We start from the raw sequence: 18,657 nt of genomic DNA, 5'->3' as shown, positions 1-18,657 counted from the left end.
ACTCCCTCCGTCTCCTGTAAGGAGTTTGTGCGGTCTCCACGAGAACATGCGGGTTTCCTCCGGGTGCTCCGGTTTCCTCCCACGTTCCAAGAGACTTAGGGGGTCAGGGTTAGTAAGTTGTGGGCATGCTACGTTGGCACCAGAAGCATGGCAACAGCTGCAGTCTGCCCCCAACACAACCCTCGCTGAATTGATTTGACTCAAATGATGCATTTCACTATGTGTTTAGATGTGCACCATCATCATCATCATCATGTGCCTTGTCGTATGACATCATCATCATGTGCCGTGTCGTAGGATGGAGGTGATCGATGGTCTAGGACTGTTCTCGGCAAATTTTTCGACAGAAGTGGTTTGCCATTGCCTTCTTCTGGGCAGTGACTTTACAAGACAGGTGACCCCGACCATTATCAATTTAGAGATTGTCTGCCTGGTGTCAGTGGCCATATAACCAGGACTTGTGATACGCACCAGCCGCTCATACGACCATCCACCACCTGATCCCATGGCTTTCTATGACCCTGATCGGGGGCTAAGCAGGTGCTACACCTTGCCCAAGGGTGACCTGCAGGCTAGCGGAGGGAAGGAGCACCTTCACCTCCTTTGGTAGAGAAGTAACTCCACCCCCCCATTCATTGATGCACACGTGACAAATAAAGCTAATCTTTATATCCTTCCTCTGTTGAAGAAATTTCTCCTTATCTCAGTCCGAAGTGGTCTACTGCATATTCTGAGAATGTAACCCCTCATCGTGTGTTGTTCCAGATTTCCAGCACCTGCAGTCTCTTGTACCTCTGTAGTTCCATTCCTCGGCTCTCACTCTTTCGGCGGCCCTGTGAAACTCAATTTGACTAATTCCCTCTTGAAGACCAGAGTAGATTCTGCCTCTGCATCTTTACTATTTACTTAGAGATCCAGCACAGTAACAGGCCCCTTCTGGTCCAAAGAGCCCAGGCTGCCCAATCATGCCCACGTGACCCACTAACCCACACGTCTTTGGACTGTGGGAGGAAACCAGAACACCCGGAGGAAACCCATGCAGTCACATACAAACTCCTTACAGGCAGTGACAGGCATTGAACCCTGGTTACTGGCACTGTAATAGCGTTACACTAACCGCTACTCTACTGTGGCCCCCCCCCCACCCCCTCCACCACATAAACCCGACTCCGATACGGGAACTCCCAGAGGAACCCCACACAGTCACAGGAGGAACATCCAAACTCCTTACAGACAGCGGCTGGACTGGTCACGGGTCACTGGTGATGTAATTGTGCCACACTGCCTACGCTACCCTCCACCTCTTCACCCGACACCAACTGTAGACAGCAGATCTAGAGTCTAACCACACACCCAATGTCCCCTCTAATTTGTAAAGGCCAGAGTGCGCAACTATCTTGTGCTGTGCAATTCTTTGCCCAAATGACAATAACATGCGCACTGAATAATCTCTTCAATAAGAACTGTATAAGTAAGCCGGTTCTGGAATCTCCAGACTAATCATTGCAAACTCCACGTTGTCAATGCCGTCCGCACCTAGAAACCAGAAAAAAGAAATGTGATTGTGTGTGATCGTGAAATATACGTAACATGCCAACGAGGTAGAGGGTGACAACCTTTTGTGTGCAGTTTAAGTTCCTTTGTGCGTTAGTAGCAAAAGACGTGTGCGCATGTTCCCGTGTGCAGGGAGCATTGCACCCACCACACGGAGGTTTGTCCTTACACCACTCTTAATTCTCTTCTCTATTGTTTTATACCCCGTGATCTATAGTCCTTGACCCCTTCAGCAAAGAGGAACAGACTCCTGCTATCGACTAAGCCGGAGCACCTCACCATTTTATCAGCTGTCCTCAGCGCGAAGTACAAAGATGAACAATAACCAGAGGGTGGAACAGCCTGTGCTGTTTATTGTGTAGTGCCAACATTAACGGTCCAGCAAGTCCAGTTACAAAATGGATTTATAATGACTGACAACAGAAGAGCTGAGGTTTTTATAGAACCTCAACTCGTTCAACAATGACCCACAGGGAAGAAATTGTCAACTCTACCCTCATGACCTCTCATGTGATTCTAAACTGCGCCATGGAGATGAATCATACTGTTTTCAGAAGCATCGGTTATCAGGATAACTAGCTAATTATATAAGCTCCCATTCCCTGATACACACGTTATAGAGTTATAGAGCACTGCAGTGCAGAAACAGGCCCTTCAGCCCATCTACACCATGCCAGCTTCGTCCCATTACCTGCACCCAGACCATAGTCCCCCATGCTTCTCTCATCCACGTACCTGTCCAAACTTCTCCTCAGAATCAGAATCGTGAAGTTTGTTGTTTTGCGGCAGCAGTACAGGGCAAGTCATAAAAATTGTTATCAGTTACAATAAGAAATATAACACAAATAAATAATGAGAAATAGAGAATAGTGTGGTAGAGGCCACGGGTTCATCCTGGCTGAGAGCAGCCAGCGGGTCTCATAGCTCGGTGAGAGAGGGACATGCCAGTCCTAGCAAGTCAGAATCAGAATCAGGTTTAATGTCACCCGCATACATTGTGAAATGTGTTAACTTTGCGGCAGCAGTACAATGCAATACATGATAATAGAAAAGAAATGTGAAGTTACAGTAAATATATACGTATTAAATAGTTAAATAGGTAGTGCAAAAATTGAAATAAAGATGTAGTGAGGTAGTGTTCATGGGTTCAATGTCCATTCAGAAATCTGATGGCAGAGGGGAAGAAGGTATTTCTGAATCATTGAGTGTGTGCCTTCGGGCTTCTGTACCTCCTCCCTGATGGTAGCAATGGGAACAGGGCATGACCTGGGTGATGGGGTCCTTAATGCTGGGTGCCACCTTCTCGAGGACCGCTCCTTGAAGATATCCTGGATACTACAGGCACTGGTGCCCATGGTGGAGCTGACTAAGTTTACAACTCTCTGCAGCTCATTTCGATCCGGCGCACCCTCTCCAATACCAGCCAGTTAGAATGCTCTCCACAGTACATCTGTATTGAACCTGCATCCTTAACTTTCCTTTTATAATTCATCTGCTTTAAAATCCCCTTAAGGTCTGACATCTTCTACCTTCCAGTACTTCAATTTGTTTCAGCTTACTGCTGTTGTCTGTACTTCCTTCTGGAGAAATGTTGCTTTCTTATATCACTACAATGTTATGGGCTGTGTGTTGGTAATACAAGTAATGCATTTTACTCTATGTTTCAATGTACAAGTGACAAATAAACTTAAATCTGGGAACTACTGTTCTATGTTCTAAGTTCTTTGATAAATCTTCTTCTATTTTCCTGTTTAGTTAACATATTTCCAGGAGGAGAGAGAAAATATTTCAAGCATATTCTCAAAGCTTCCTTGAAAAGTATAACATCTTCACTGACTCCTGGGAACCCCTGAGTTTCCCACCTGGATCATCGCCTCTTCTCCCACCTTCCATCGGGTAAAAGATACTCAGAGTTGAAAACACACAACACCTGGTACAAAGGTAACATAATCGCACTATTATAGAGTCATAGAAAAGTACAGCACAGAAACAGGCCCTTCGGCCCATCTAGTCCATGCTGAGCCATTTACACCACCTACTCCCTTCGACCTCCATATTATAAGACTATTGAATGATAAAGTGGGCTCTTCACCTTATAAGCAACACACATAAAAGTTGCTGGTGAACGCAGCAGGTCAGGCAGCATCTCTAGGAAGAGGTACAGTCGACGTTTCGGGCCGAGACCCTTCGTCAGGACTAACTGAAAGAAGTGCTAGTAAGAGATTTGAGATGCTGCCTGGCCCGCTGCGTTCACCGGCAACTTTGATGTGTGTTGCTTGAAATTCCAGCATCTGCAGATTTCCTCGTGTTTGCGTCTTCACCTTATAATCTACCTTGTTATAGCTTCTCACTGTTTGCCTGCCGTGCACCTTCCTGTGACTGTAACACATTATTCTGCATTCTGTTTTTGCTTTTCCCTTGCAAGATGTGATGAAATGATCTGTCTGGATGGCATGACAAGAGAAAGTTTTTCACTGTATCTCAGTACTAGTGACAATAATGAACAAGTTCACAGTGGGCGATCAGAAAGTTGAAAAGAAAGTTGATTTCATTGTCATCGACACAAGTTCACGTGTGCTCAGGTGCAATGAAAAACTTGACTGCAGCAGCATCACGGACACAGAGAGTCAGATAAACAGCACTCACAAGTAAATCATAACTTAAACACTAATTATACAAGATTATACATGAAAGAACATAATTAGAATTTATTAGTGCAAAGTAGTCTGAGCAACACACATAAAATGCTGGAGGAACTCAACAGATCAGTCCTCATCTATGGAGAGGAATAAACAGTTGACAATTTGCAACGAGACCCTTCACCTGGACTGGAAAGTAAGGGATATAAGCCATAGTGTTGCTATACTGAGGTTGTGGTTAGGGTTATGCTGGTTGGTTCAAGAACTAAATGGTTGAAGGGAAGTAACTGTTCCTGAACATGGTGGTGTGGAACTTCAGGCTTCTGTACCTCCTGCCTGACGGCAGCTGTGGGAAGCTGGCATGGCCTTGGATGGTGGTGCTGTTTTCCTGTGGCAGCGCCTCCTGTAGATACCGCTGATGGCGGGGAGGGATGTGCCTGGGGTGTACTGGGCAGAGTCCAGCTCTCTGCAGCTTCTTACGTCCCTGTACATTCACATTGTCATACCACACCACGGTGCAGTCAGTCAGGATACTTTCAGCAGTACACTTGTAGAAGTTTGTCAGAATAGCTGATGACAAACTGAACCTCCATAACCTTCGAAGAGAGTAAAGATGTCAGCACGCCTTCTTTGCCATTAATTTATTTAGAGATACAGCACGGTAACGGTCCCCTCCAGCCCAGTTACACCCATGTGACCTGTTAACGTACCAACCCGTAAGTCTTCCGAATGTGGGAAGAAATCAGAGCGCCTGGAGAAAACCCACACAGTCACAGGGAGAACAGACAAACCCTTTACAGACAGCGGCAGGAATTGAACTCGGGTTGCTGGTGATGAATAGCGTTACACTAACTGCTGTGCTACCGTGCTGCCCTTGGGATCTGAGATGGTCCTGCTGATTTCAAAAACCCTAAGAGAATGGTGGAGCCCACCATCTTCCACCCATCCCATCAAACACCTGTGGATCCCAGGTTGGCCTTGGAACCCACAGAACTGCAGTGGAAGGAATTCTTCCTTGATCGATAGGATCTGCCTAAGAAGAGAAGTGATTCAGGAGCAATGTCATTGCCAGATGAAGTTTCATTGGGATGTTTGTAAGATATATTTCCAATTTATTTTCTTCCTTCTATATCAATGAAGAAAGAGGAGAGTTCAATGTATGGTCATCTAGCCCAAGAAGCTGAACCTCTCTTGTCTCATATGCTATAGACCAGGGCTAGAATATCCAATGTGGAGTGAATGGAATTTACTTCTACCCCCTTCCCCGTGTAGTTCTGGTTCTGTTGGCCTTCCATCTCCCTCCTGGTGGCCCCCAGTATCACCCTTCTTACTTAGGTGTGACGCAGTAGTGTAGCCTTTGGTGCAATGCTTTATAGCACTAACTCTAGGATCAGGATTGGATTCCAATCTGCAAAGAGTTTGTGCCTTCTCTCCATGACTGCTCGGAGTGCTCCGATTTCCTCCCTCAGTCCGAAGGACTTAAGGGTTAGAGTTAGTAAGCTGTGGGCATGCTAAGTTGGTGCTGGAATTGTGGCATCATTTGCAGGCCGCCCAGCATAATCCTCGCTGATTTGATTTGACAAAAATGACGCATTTCACTGTATGTTTCAGTGTACATGTGACAAATAAAGCTTTTAAAAAAATATTTTACTAGAATCCAGCACCGTCAGCCTTTCTGTTCCTGCTTATCACCTCCAAGTTGTCTCTACCTCCACCTCCTCTCCTCCTAGGAGATCCACCTAACCTTTTTTTAACCTGCTTCCAACCTCCAACCATCATAGATCAGCCTCTGTCTCCTCCACTACCCAGCTTGATCTTCAACTCTTCACCTGTCCTTTATAATTCAAAATTCCTTCAAGCTGGTCCCGGTACACAAGTGTAAAGGACAACAAAATAATTGTTATTCCCCATCCGATGCAGCATAAGAAAAGAACACGCACAATAAGATAAAGAACGCAATAAATATTGATACTTCATATAGCTTATCTACATAGATTGACTGCATGTCCATAAAGTGACACTAGGCACAGGGGTGTCTGTATATAAGATGACTGACAGGAAATGATGATTGGGGTGTGGAGGTGTGACGAAGGGTCTCGGCCCGAAACGTCAACTGTACCTCTTCCTAGAGATCCTGCCTGGCCTGCTGCATTCACCAGCAACTTTGATGTGTGTTGGGTGGAGGTGTTTATCAGCTTTACTGCTTGTGGAAAATATCCGTTTTTGAGTCTGGTTATCCTGGTGTGGATGCTACGTAGCCTCCTCCCTGAGGGGAGTGGGACAAACTGTCCGTGAGCAGGGTGGGTGGGATCCTTCATGGATACTGCTGGCCCCTTTCTGGCACTTTTCTGTATATATCTCCTTGATGACAGGTAGGCTGGTGTCCTTGATACATCGGGCAGTTTTGACTACCCCTTAGTTCACCAGTTCCCCTCTGACCTCTGTCACACTACTCCCCCTTCTCCCTTTATACTGAGCATTTTCCCCTCTACACTCTCAGTCCTGATGCAGGGTTTCATCCTGAAACTCCTCCAGCTCCCTCACCCCCCTTTTCCTCCTCCCACAGCCGAGTTCTTTCAGCAGCCTGTCTGTTTTACTGTACCAGAATTGGGTTGTGAACCTCAGTGTTAAACTGACTGCATGGACTATTGACTCACTTTCAGGCACTCTGCAGCTCATATTCTCAATATTATTTGCTTACTTTTTAAAAATTATTCACATTGTTTTCACATTGGATATTTGTCAGTCTTTGTTGAGTATGATTCCTCGTGAATTCTATTGCATTTCTTTATTTTCCTGTGGGTGCCTGCAAGAAAATGAATCTCAAGTTTGTATATGGTAAACTTACTCTGACAATAAATGAACTTTGAACTTTATTTCCAATGGAAGCAAGCACTGAGGGAGTAGCAATCTTAACAACTGAGGATATTATCAGAACAGAAATGAAATCCCAATGAGCTGGATACAAGCCGAGGCCTGATAGATTGGAAAGAAGCTGACAGATAAGATACTTGACAAATATTTTGAGAAAACACTTAGAGTAAACATTGCAGAACTACTTAAACCTTTCAGATTAAAATTATTACCCTGCCATGCTTAGAAATAGCTGAAAAAAATAAAGTGGAGGATAAAAGGTATAAAGAAGAAAAAAACAAATAAACTGATAAACACTGAATGGATTTGAAAAAATACACAATTGCATGAATATAAAGACTAAAAAAAGATTTCAAAGTTCAAAGTAAATTTATTGTCAAGTGTAGATATGTCACAATGTACCACACTGAGATTCATTTTTTGCAGGCATTCATTGTAGATTCAAAGAAACACAATAGAATCAATGAAAAACCATACATGACAAAGTCAAGCAAATGGCCAACGTGCCAAAGAAATGCAAAGAGAGAGAGAAAAACAAAATAATAATAATAAGAAGAAAGTCTCTACACAATAGCATTAAACAATTAGGCCAACACAACAATATTTCTATAAATCTCCATAAAGCTACGCTACTAAACACCACTGGAATAGTCCGAAAGTTCTTAGAAACTGAGAAATGAGCGCGCTCGGCTATGCCTGTACCTCAGGTTTCACCAGCTTGTGCTGGGAAAAAATAAGAATACTAATAACAAAGTGGTGTCCTGCTGAATAGGCGGGCAGGCACCGGGAAATGCGGAAAAGGTACAGCCAGCATGCAAAGTAGCCCACCAACACCACAGACTGCGACTGCTGCAAGTGTTTCTCAGGAGAGCGGTCCACTTACAATTGAAACCACTCAAGCAGTTAAGAGAAGAAAGACACGCAAGGAATGGTCATTAGAAGTAAACACATTCATAACGTGTGTATATTATTGAGTAACAGAACTTGAGACTGACATGGGATACGAGGACATACTTCATCAACAGTTAATCGTGCAATATCCCGTCATGCATGTAAATGCATAACGAATAGCAGATCAACTTAGAGTGACTGTAAAAAATAACATAATCCTTCTGCAGCCCAACCGTTCACCGTATAAGACCTACACTGGTTGGTCCTACCACAGTACAACACCTTGCACTTGTTTGCATTAAGTTCCATCGGTCATTTTTAAGTTAATTTTTCCAGTTGGTCTAGATCCCACTGCAAGCTTTTATAGTCTTTCTTGCTGTCCACCGCACCCCCAATTTTGGTATTATTCGCAAATTTGCCGATCCCGTTTACCATATCATCCAGATCATTGATCTAGATGACAAACAGCAATGGACCCAGAATTGATTGCTGCAGCACATTTACTATTCACAGGACTCTAGTCAGAAAGGCAACCATCCACTACCACCCTTTCATTTTTTCTGCGAAGTCGATGTCTAATCCAGTTTACCGCCTCATCTTGAATGCCGAGCGACTGAACTGTCTTGACCAACCTCCCATGCAGGACCTTGTCCATGCAGACAAAATCCACTGCCTTGCCTTCATCCACTTTCCTGGTTACTTCATCAAAAAACTCTATAAGATCGGTTAAACATGACCTACCACCCACAAAGCCATGCTGGCTATCCCTAATCAGTCCCAGCGCAAATATTTATATATCCAGTCTCTGAGAATAATTTCCAATAATTTACCCACAACTGATATCAGGCTCACCGGGCTATAATTTCCCAGAGCACTTCTTAAACAATGGAATAACTTTAGCTGTCTTCCAATCCTCCAGCACCTCACCCATGGCTAAAGAGGTTTAAATATCTACGCTATGGCCCCTGCAAGTACTTCACTTGCCTCCCACAGGGACGAGGAACCCCCCGTCAGGCCCTGGAGGTTTATCCACTCTAATTTGCCTGAAGACAGCAAGCACCTCCTCCTCTGTAATCTGTATAGGGTCCATGAACTCGCTGCTGTTTTGCCTCACTTCTATAGACTCTGTGTCCATCTCCCAAGTAAATAAAGATTTTAAAAAATCCGTTTAAGATAACCCTCCATGTCTTTTGGCTCCAAGCATAAATTAGTACCCTGATCTTCCAGAGGACCAAATTTGTCCCTTGCTACCCTTTTGCTCTTACCATATCTAGAGGATCTCTTAGGATTCTCCTTCACCTTCTCTGCTAAAGCAACCTCATGTCTCCTTCTAGTCCTCCTGATTTCCTTCTTAAATGTTTTCTTTCATTTCTGATACTCCTCAAGTACCTCATTTGTTCCTGCCTGCCCATACCTGCTATGCACCTCCCTTTTCTTAACCAGGGCCCCAATATCTCTCGAAAAACAAGGTTCTGCAAGCCTGCTATCCTTATCTCTTTTTTTGACAGGAACATACAAACTCCGTACTCTCAAGATTTCAGTTTTCAAGGCCTCCCACTTACCAAGTATGCCTTGTCAGAAAACAGCCTGTTCCCAATCAACACTTACCAGATTCTTGCAGATTCCATCAAAATTGGCCTTTCTCCAATTTAGGTAGATAGATAGATACTTTATTGATCCCAAAGGAAATTGCAGTGTCACAGTAGCATTACAAGTGCACAGAATTACAAATATTAGAAGAGAAGTAAGAAAGAATAAAAAGTAAGTTACCTTAAAAATAAGAAGTACAAGATTTACAAGTCAAAGATTACAAGATTTACAAGATTTCCAAGTTCACACTGATGAGATGGTAGTGCAAGAATGACCGTAATATTATACTGTAATGGGAGAACATTCACACCTTCCAGATAAGAAGTGATGGTAGTTGTCGTTGTGGCTATCCCTCGAGGTCGAGGATGATAGTCTTCATTCTGTTGATCTACTTATGGGCTCTCAAGTGGATTCCCACAGAGCGAAGACGCCTGTGCGCGTATTTGTTTAACGTGTACTTGATGTTGCACTCCAAGAAGCACACGATATTTCACAAATCAGCCAACTGATTCCAATGTCATGGAAACCACGACGATTGGAGCTGATGGATTTGTTGTAGCCTTCATCCGCCTTCACAGCCGTTGAGTTCGAAGTAACTTCGTCCGCCTGTTCCACCGTTGAGGTCTTGGTTGGATTGTTCTTTGTCAGGGACCTCGCCCTCGACCTTATCACCATGGGTGACCCTACCAGGAGCATAGCTCCAGACAGCATTGCTCTCGGGATCACAGGACCACACAAGCCTCTCCACCGCGACAAGGTGACAATCCACGGAGAAGTGATGGTCGTATTGCATAGGGTCTCCGTGAAAGCAGAGTATCGTAAACAGAGGCCCAACCCGAGAAGCAGACCTATCCTTTTCCATAATTGCCTTGAAACTAATGGCATTCTGATCACTAGCTGTATAGTGTTCCCCTACACAAACTTCTGTCACCTGCCCAGTCTCATTCCCCAGCAGGAAGTCTACAATTGCGCTCTCTCTAGTTGGGACTTCTGTGTGCTGATTAAGGGCATCCCCCTGCACACATTTGACAAGCACTTTCCTATCCAACCCTTTCACAGCATAGGACCCCCAGTGAAAATACGGAAAGGTAAAATCACCTACTATCACAACGGTATGTTTCTTGTACAGTCTGCGATCTCTCTGCAAATTTGTTCCTCTAAACCCTGTAGTCTGTTGGGTGTTCTATATACCTTTCTCATTCCTCAGTTCTACCCATAAAGCCTCACTAGACGAGCTCTCCAGTCTGTCCTGACTGAGCACTGCTGTGACATTTTCTCTGACTATTAACGCCACCTCTCCCCCTTTAATCCCTCCCGCCTTGTCATGTCTAAAACAATGGAATATCAGAATCTCAGCCAGTTCTGCCCCTCCAGTAACTAATTCACGAATGGCTACAACATTATAATTCCACCTACAACATCATAGATCCATGCCCTAAGCTCATCCATCTTTCCTTCAATACTCCTTGCATTGAAATATATGTAGCATTAGTCCCACCACGCTCAGCATTTAGATTCCTGAGCTTGTATGTAGGCTTATCAACACCGTTCTCCTCAACCACTCCACTATCTGTTCTGGCACACTTGTTCCTATCCTCCTACAACTCTAATTTAAAATCCCCGTGCAATACTAGCAAACCTCCCCACTAGGACTTTAGTCCCCCTCCAGTTTAGATGCAAACCATCTCTTCTGTACAGGTCTCACCTTCCCTGGAAGAGAGCCCAATGATTCAAAAATCTGAAGCCCTCCTGCCTACACCATCTTCTTAGCCACCTGTCAAAGTGGATGATCTTATTTCTGGCCTCACTAGCATATGGCACGGGTAGCAAACCTGAGATCACAACCCTGCAGATTCTGTCCTTTAACTTAACACCCAGCTCCCTGAGCTCACTTTGCAGGACCTCGTCACCCATCCTACCATGCCTTTGGTACCAACGTGGACCATGACCTCGTGCTATTCACCCTCTGATGCACCATCAATAACTCCAAAAGACTGGAAGTAGAGTAAATACTGAAATGTTTTTATTAGTAGTAAAATGTGACCTCCATCATGCTGAGTGTCTGTCCTGGACTGAGAGGAGGAGCAATGGCGCAATCGCCTTTATTCAGGGGGCTGTGGGAGGAGCCACAGGAGCAGTCAGCAGAGGGGCGTGTCCAGACAGGTAACCCAGTTACAACATATATATATATGGTTTACCACACCCTCCCACTTAAGAATGCTGTGGACTTGATTGAAGATGTCCCTGACCCTAGCATACAGGAGGTAACAATCTGTTCCCCAAACTAACGAATTCGCTATCACTATAGCTCAGCTCTTCTCCCCCCTTCCCTTCTGAGTCATAAAGCCAGACTCAGTGCTGGAGACGTGCTTGCTCCAGCTTCTTTCTGGTAGATCATCAACCCCCAGTAGTATCCAAATAAACTTACTGGAAACTTACTTAGAGCCTGTGTCTGCGCTTGTCCAAGCCTGTTGAGCCTATGCCAGACCATTCTAATACCACCCGACTCCAACAATTCTTTTATTGTTGTCCCTTTTACTACCTCAAAGTACAGATGTGATGAAATGACTTGTATGGGTGGCAATGGGACATTTAAGAGATTCTTTAGACAAGCACGTGGATGATAGAAAGATGGAGGGCTATGTAGGAGAGAAGGGTTTGATTGGACTTGCAGTAGGTTAAAATGTTGGCACAACATTGAAAGGCTTGTAACACACACAAAACGCTGGTGGAATGCAGCAGATCAGACAGCATCCATAGGAAGAAGCATGGTCGACATTTCGGCCCGAGACGTCAGCTGTCCTTCTTCCTATGGATGCTGTCTGGCTTGCTGCGTTCCGCCAGCATCTTGTGTGTGTGTTGCTTGAATTTCCAGCATCTGCAGATTTCCTCGTGTTTGCATATTGAAAGACTTGTACTGTGCTGTAATGTTCTATGTTCTTTGTAATACTTAATTCTGCATTCTGTTATTGTTTCCCCTTGTACTACCTCAGTGCACTGTAGTGGTGAAATGATTCGTAAGGATGGGTGCAAACAAAGTTTTTCACTGTACCTCAGTACACATGGCAATAATAAACCAATTCACCAATTTATCAAGTGTATTTAGCACAAAAAGGGCCGATAAAACTCAACAAAAATAGACAAAAGTCCTTTGCCAGTGAAATAGAACCCACAAATATCACGGGTGATAGACCACAGGGCCCTTCACAATTATTCAAACACTGTTAAAGACAAAACTGCTATGTTTTGTGACTTCAAAGCATTAAACTATTTCAAACGAAGACAAGGGAGTCTGAAATGTGGATGTAACTTTATGTTTACTTTAAGCGAGGCCCGCTTGTATCACATGGCAGCGTCTTGACATATGCGATTCTTGTATTTTACATATAACCCATAATGAATAATTTAAACAAATAAGAATACTTCATCAATATATATATATATGAAATTTTAAATACACAACAAAAACAGAAACAAAAAAGTGGAGGATTTTGAAAGTGAATCAAAGGGATTAATTGCGTAACTTAAATAGTTACATGAGAGCAATTTTTAGAATAATAAATAACTCAGTGCGTTACTTATTAACACCATAAAAAAAACCATTGTCCAAATATTCTTGTACCATAATGGAATGATCAAGAGCTCCTTTAGTTGTTTGATAAAATGCATTATTAATAATATTGATAAATCTAAAGTGATTGGTAGTTTAGGGAGCAGTGAGATGGGAAGTTCAAAATGAAGCATTATTGCAAGGACTGATCTGATGGGAACAATGTCACTCCTCTGGAAACATGGAAATTGTTCCCGCTATCTATGTTATTGATCTGGATTATAGCTTTACTCACGGCCTGTTACACCACTGGCGTTTGGGGCAACAATGCAGGTCCTCCATCTCTGTCTGTATAGAAGGATTCTTCATTGCTGTTTCAGTAACAATTATATTTCTTGGCCAGTCAGGGTTGTTAGCCCTGAGCTGAACCACTGAACTCTTAGTCTGACCTTTACCCTGTGACCTGTTAGGCATGAGTGATGGTACCAAAAGCCAAAGCACAAGGCCCTGACTCCAGCCAACATAGCTGTACAGGGCCCTGATGAGACCACACCTGGAGTATTGTGTGCAGTTTTGGTCTCCAAGTTTGAGGAAGGACATTCTTGCTATTGAGGGAGTGCAGCGTAGGTTCACAAGGTTAATTCCTGGGATGGCAGGACTGTCATATATCGAAAGATTGGAGATACTGGGCTTGTATATTCTGGAATTTAGAAGGCTGAGAGGGGATCTTATTGAAACATGTAAGATTATTAAGGGATTGGACACGCTGCAGGCAGGAAGCATGTTCCCTCTGATGGGTGAGTCCAGAACCAGAGGCCACAGTTTAAGAATTAGGGGTAGGCCATTTAGAACGGAGTTGGGGAAAACCTTTTTCACCCAGAGAGTGGTGGATATATGGAATGCTCTGCCCCAGAAGGCTGTGGAGGCCAAGTCTCTGGATACTTTCAAAAAATAGATGGATAGAGCTCTTAAAGATAGCGGAATCAAAGGTTATGGGGATAAGGCAGGAATTGGATACTGATTGTGGATGATCAGCCATGATCACAGTGAATGGCGGTGCTGGCTCGAAGGGCTGAATGGCCTACTCCTGCACCTATTGTCTATTGTCTCCGGGCCACTGAGGCACACAAGCCTCCTTGTAAGTTTATGTCCTCTTGGATGGAATCATGGCTTCATGGATATTCCTCTCCATGCCTTGTGACGCAGCCGGTGGCAACCTTGTCATCTCTTCAGCGTTTCTGTCTGTTTTTCACGAGGCCGAGTTGCTAGGTTAACACTCAACCCAGCACGGATGGAAAGTGCGCAAGGATCCGGCCGGATTTGAACCCGGGGCCACTCGCCTCCCAAGCCCAGTGCTGACATCACTACACCACCGGCCGGCTCGATTATGGCTTCAGGAGCACAGTTTTGTGGTACAGCCAACTTCAAAGCTAATGTCTTGGGAAAACAAGGCAAAAAAATGGGAGTCCTGGTCATTAAATATTAAATGAAACTTAATTTATTTTTGAGGGTAGGTAAACAAGCAAAACAATTGAGGTGGAAAAATGTTTACACGCACTGGACCAGAACAGTGATATAGAGGTCTACACTGGTCACATGTCCACCAAAGCAAACTGAACTCATTTTCAAAAAGCAACTGGAAAAAAAAAGTAATCAATACAAATAACCAGGAAGCTGTCATATTGTAATTACATAGAACATCGAACAATGTAGCTCAATACAGGCCCATCGGCCCACAGTGTAGTGCAATCCCAGCAAAGTACAGCACTTCTCATGTCCTCTGCTCCATTTAGACAAGTAACCGATTGGATAACGCAAATAGCCATTTCAAAGCAGTAGTTTTCAATTAATAATCCCTTAATCGAGAAGGTCAACAACAAAGCTGGCCTGTAATCTGGAACATAGAATGTGACAGTACAGGCCCTTCGGCCCATGATGTTGTGCCAGCCTTTTACTCTACTCTGGTCAATCTAACCCTTCCCTCCCACATAGATTTCCATTTTTCTATCATCCATGTGCCTATCTAAGAGTCTGTTCAATGTCCCTAAAGGATCTGCCTCTGGCAGTGCATTCCACTCACCCTCCACTCTGTGTAAAAAACTTACCTCTGATATCCCCCCTCTACACTTTTCTCCAATTGCTTTAAAATTATACCCCCTCATATTAGTCAATTCTGCCCTGGAAAAATGTCTCTGGATTGATTCATTTTATTTGTCACACGTGCATCAAAGCTTCCAGTGGAATGTGTCATTTGCGCCAACAACCAGCACAATCCAAGGATGTGCTGGGGGCAGCCCACAAGAGTCGCCATGCTTCCGGCATCAACATAGCATGGTCGCAACTTACTAACCGTAACCCGTACGCCTTTGGAATGTGGGAGGAAACCAGAGCACCTGGGGGAAACCCAAGCGGTCACGAGGAGAACGTATAAATTCCTTACAGGCAGTGGCGGGAATTGAACCCTGATTGCAATCGCAATCACTGGTGCTGTAAAGTGTTACACTAACTGCAACGCTAGTGTTTTGCCCCATGTTTTGCTCAACGTAAAAGCAGTGTGTGATTTCTAATGGCTTTTAAATAACTCTTCCCATTCAGAGACATTCCTCCTTGACGGTCTCGTCTTGATGCTGTCATCAGGCAGGAGGTAGGGGAGCCTTAAGACCCACATTTCAAGGTTCAACAGCAGCTTCTTCGCCACTGCCATTACGTCCCTGAATCTACCCGAAAAACCCCAATTGTACCTTGGCCTACGTTTCCCTCAACTTGCACTAATATCATCATGTTTATTTTTGTTTATCCTGTCGTGAAAATAATGCAGAATTGATGTTAGTTTAAATTTATGGAATTTCAATTTGTCATGTGGTTAATGCTGCAAAAGCTAGCTTTCATTGCATGAAATTTTCATGCTATGAAACTTCAGGAAGGAGCAGATGAACCATCCCCCTCTACGAATACAAGGCTCCTCCGTGGGGAGAGTTAAGTGCACCACGTTCCTGGGAGCTCACATCACGGATGACCTCACCTAGTCCCTTAATATCACCTCCCTGAACAAGAAGGCACTGCAGCGTCTCCATTTCCTAAAGAGATTGAGGTGTGAGGCTCCCACCCCCCATCTTAACTGTGTTTTCCAGGAGCACCATTGAGACCATCCTGACAAGTTGCATCTCCATCTGGTCTGGGAGCAGCCGAGCATCAGACCGCAAATCCCGACAAAGGACTGTGAGAACAGCTGAAAGGATTATAGGGGTCTCCCTACCATCCATCAGGGACACTTACCAGGAGTGTTACGTATGCAGGACCCTTAATATTATTAAAGATCCCACCCATCCATCCAGCATCCTCTTTGACTTTCTACCATCAGGCAGGAGACTCCGATGCATAAAGACAGGAACGGTCAGGATGGAAACTGTTTCTTCTCCCAGGCCATTAGGCTTCTGAACTCCCTGCTGTATCGTATTCCAAGTGTCACTGGTAAATCTGTTCTGTACTTTACAATACTTAATATTAATACATTTTAGTTTGTTATTTATGTGTGATTCACCTGTGATTTTATCCTTACCTTCATAAGTTATTGTTATTGTGTGTTATGTTTAAAACTGTGCTTTGCACCCTGATTCAGAGAAATGTTATATCATTTCGATATACATTATATGGTCATATACGCTATATATATGAATATAGTTAAATGACAATAAACTTGACTGGAAGAATGCTGGGGTGGGGGGGTGGGGGTTCTCATTGAAACCTACCGAATGTTGAAAGGACTAGATAGCGTGGATGTGGAGAGGATGTTCCTACGGTGAGGGTAATCAGAACGAGAGGGCACAACCTCAAAATTGAGGGGCGACCCTTTAGAACAGAGGTAAGGAGGCATTTTTTTTTAGCCAGAGAGTAGTGAATCTGTGGATGCTCTGCCACAGACTGCAGTGGAGGCCAAGTCGTGCGTATATTTAAGGCAGAAGTTGATCGTTTCCTGATCGCTCGGGGCATCAAAGGATGTGGCGAGAAGGCAGGTGTATGGGGTTGAATGAGATCCGGAATCAGCCATGGTGGAATGGTGGAGCAGACTCGATGGGCTGAATGGCCTAATTCTGCTCCTACGTCTTGTGATCTTATGGACGAATTGACTTATACCTTGGGTACGAATGCCCATGACAATAAACTTGAACTAGAATATTAAGCAATACAAGGACATTAAAAATAATTTAAAAATATTAGACCATAAGACATGGGAGCAGAATTAAGCAATTCGGCCCATTGAGTCTGCTCCACCATTCGATTATGGCTGATTTATTATCCCTCTCAACCCCATTCTCCTGCCTTCTTCCTGTAACCTTTGACACCCTGACTAATCAAGAACCTATCAACCTCTGCCTTAAATATACCCAATGACTTGGCCTCCACAGCCGTCTGTGGCAAATTAGTTCCACAGATTAAGAAATTCCTCCAGTTTAAGAAATTCCTCCTCATCTCTGCAATCTGTGATCTGCTGGGAGCTGATGGGGTGAATAACACAGGATTAATGCTTACACACAACAGACTGCAGATGCTGGAATCTGGAACAAAAACAAATTAGCATGTTGCCTTTAGCTTTATTTGTCACATGGGCATCAAAGCATCGAAACACACAACGTCTTTTTATTTATTTAGTGATGAAGTGCAGAGTAGGCCCTGCCAGCCCTTCGAGCCACAACACCCCAGCAACCCCTGACAACCCCGATTAACCCTAACCTAGTCACAGGACAATTTACAGTGACCAACTGACCCACCCGGTATGTCTTTAAACCATGTGGAAGCACCCGGGGAAAGCCCAGGCATTCCGCAGGGAGGACACACAGAGGCTCTTTACAGAATTGAATCCGAACTCCGACACCCTGAACAGCAATAGAGTCGCGCTAACGCCTACGCTACCTTGGCGTGGCTTTAATTTTAAGAGATTTAACATTTAAAGATATTAAAGTCATGTTAATAATAAAACAAATGATAAACCACATTAACCTAAAGTGAAATAATAAAGGAGAAGTTACTTACTTTTCTCAAAGCTCCTAAGCCGTAGAATAATCAGTGAAATTAGTAGGGTGTCGAGCTTCTGTGTCAGAACTGATTCACTTCAGTTCAGCCTTTCGAAATCTTGTCAGTACGCAAAACTTCTGCAGCTGACCAGGTGTGGCATGGGAGTCCCAGACGTAGTATAGCTTCAGTGGCTAAATGCCAGCAGTTCTGGCTTGGAGTCACCGGAATTAGCCAGTGTGATCCAGGCAGTGATGTTTCTGCAAATTGTAAGGGATTTTGCTGAAGGGAGCGGAGGAAAGAATGATTTCCACTAGAGGGCATGCATTCGAGACAATCGGCAGAAACAAAATGTAATCTTCTCAATGCAGAATGCTGTTGGGATATGCAATTCTCAATGTGAGAGAGGACGCATCACTGCTTTTTTTAAGGGGGAGATAGATGTCATTGGGAAAGAACTCAAGGAGGCTTTGGATGCACAACGGATTAGATGAACCATAAACACACGGGATTCTGCGGATATGAGGAAATATGCAGATGCTGGAATTT

The 18,657-nt window shown here is 44.0% G+C and overlaps 1 protein-coding gene across 1 annotated transcript in view; it reads right to left on the bottom strand.

The window, feature by feature from the left end:
• Positions 1-18,278, bottom strand: part of LOC134355399 (plasma membrane calcium-transporting ATPase 1-like) — a 357,414-nt gene extending 339,136 nt beyond the window's left edge. The window contains exon 1 of the mRNA XM_063065213.1: positions 18,130-18,278. The gene's annotated coding sequence lies outside the window, so the exon portion shown is untranslated. The remainder of the gene's footprint in view (positions 1-18,129) is intronic.
• Between the last annotated feature and the right edge of the window lie 379 nt (positions 18,279-18,657).

This window comes from Mobula hypostoma, chromosome 13 (genome assembly GCF_963921235.1).
Source record: "Mobula hypostoma chromosome 13, sMobHyp1.1, whole genome shotgun sequence".
In the NCBI taxonomy this organism is placed as follows: Eukaryota; Metazoa; Chordata; class Chondrichthyes; order Myliobatiformes; family Myliobatidae; genus Mobula; species Mobula hypostoma.
The sequence above is the reverse complement of the archived record's forward strand: the minus strand, read 5'-3'. Positions and strand labels throughout refer to the sequence as shown.